Genomic DNA, 2,128 nt, shown 5'->3' with positions numbered 1-2,128 from the left:
CTCTCTCTCTCTCTCTCTCTCTCTCTCTCTCTCTCTCTCTCTCTCTCTCTTTAATCGAGCGATCAATGAAGATTAATGGATGTATTGTAAATTATATGTATATATATATATATAGTTCACAATATAGCTTGTTTATGTAAATGGAAGAAATTCTTCCATTCTTCTTTTTCTGCGATTGGATCTTTTTTTCTTTTTTCTTTTTTCTCTGTCCTTCGATCAAGTAACTTTAACGCAGATTTTCCGATTGTTTTAAATACGAAGGAAAATTTTTATTAATCCTTTATTAATCCTTTGTCGAAATATATATTATCTTAACTCCTTTTTCTTTTTTTTTTTTTCGAGTTTAACGAATTACGAAATCATTTCGTTTGCATAAAACGTAACGTGAATTTAATTTTATCAATCGGATCGTTCTTCGAAACGCACCTCACGTTTCACCTTTTTTTCTTTTTCTCTCGTATTATCTTAACTCTCGTCCTTTAATAGACGCGAATCGACTCGAATTCGTCCGTAACGTTGGAAGCATAATCTGTTACACCGTTGACCGTGTTTCCATCCGTGATCCAGTTTGCGGTTGTGGGGCAAAATTTATGCGCCATATGTGCCGGTGGATAGAGGACCACGACTAATGTAAGTCGATCGTTGCGCCGTATTTTCGCCTTAAAAGGCCGCCCCTCGCCGCCTAGACGACGACGCCCGAGTAACTCTGTAATGGACCGCATTAATGCACGATGAAGTTGCCCCTCAACGTAATTCGTGGATCGGGCTAAAACGAGTATCGCGCGAGTATTCCCTCCTCCGAAGTCGAATCCATTATCCTTGTCGCTTCCTTCGAATATTTACTCGTGAACGCGTGACCTCTCGAGATCACGTGGCCGAGACGAACATCCAACGTATCGAATATCCGTAATTTTGTCGCACCACTTTCGATCACCGCGAGAGAGAATCTCGAAACGCGATTGTTTCCAATTGTCCATGTCCAATTTTCACCGATGAATACCTCCTCCGTTCCTCCCCACGAATACAATAACTCGAGAGATAAATTCTTCTATCTTCTCTTCCGTTACCGTGTTTATTTACAGCGATGGGATTAAAGAAGAAGAAGAAGAAGAAGAAGAAGAAGAAAGGGGGTTGAATTGTCAATAATTTTTCTACAGCGAGATTGGACGAGTAAATTTCCTCCGCTCGGTGGATTATTCGCGGTAATTGTTTACGATTTTGGGAGGAAGAATGCACCAGGTGCAGCAGCCGTTAGATTGCATTTCGTGCTTGGAAGAATTATGCAACCGTGTGATGATCCAGTGCACTTACGATACCTCGAGTGCAACCGTGGTATCGACGATGCTGCACGTGCACTATACACCTCCTCTCCCCCTCGTATGTAACATACGAGACAGCCGTTGAATTCCAGATCACCGTCCATAAATCGATACACCACTCCTCTTCCACAGTGTTCCTCGCTGTGTTCGAGGCGTGCAATAATAAAGTGCAAAAATGCGGTATCACGTTGCGCTTTATCGGATACCATGGATCCAGCTTCGATATTCGTGCTTGATGCTTGATTTATCGGGGAATTGATTATTTTTTTGAATTAAATTATTCCCTCGTGGAGGAATCGACTCGACGAAGGAAACGGGGGGTTTGGTTGGATAAAGGTATATCGGTTCATATTTATTCTTCTTCGATGGAATTATCGTTAAATTTTCAAATTACTTTTTTCTTACGATGTCATTTTGATCTACGCGTTTTCGAAGCATTTAATCGCATTGGAAGAATTTCACGAATATTCGCGCATACTTGATTCCCGTGGAAATGGGGAAAAAGATACGCGAGAAGAAAGCAATACGAGGAGAGTACGACTACGTCACAGGGAACGCACCAATTTATTTATTCCCTTTTTCGACAATCCCGAATACAATCGTACGTTCGTCGCTGGATCGTGGAAGTCGTAAATCCTCTTCTATTCTTATTATTTCTCTTACAAATCTTGGATGTTGTACGGTGAGATCTTTTTCGAGAAGAGAAAGAGAAAGGGAGAGGAAAGTGAAACTCTCGTTCTTTTCTAATATCCGAGAAAGTCGAAGAGTCGAAGGATCTTTGATAAATGACTCGCCAGATTCAGACACCT

General features: G+C 41.2%; 1 protein-coding gene across 2 annotated transcripts in view; it reads left to right on the top strand.

The window, feature by feature from the left end:
* LOC102675985 overlaps positions 1–2,128 on the top strand; it is a 27,143-nt gene that overhangs the window by 23,198 nt on the left and 1,817 nt on the right. The window lies entirely within an intron of this gene.

This window comes from Apis dorsata, unplaced genomic scaffold (genome assembly GCF_000469605.1).
Source record: "Apis dorsata unplaced genomic scaffold, Apis dorsata 1.3 scaffold_68, whole genome shotgun sequence".
Lineage (NCBI taxonomy): Eukaryota > Metazoa > Arthropoda > Insecta > Hymenoptera > Apidae > Apis > Apis dorsata.
Note: the sequence above shows the minus strand (reverse complement) of the source record. Positions and strands in the feature narration are given on the sequence as shown.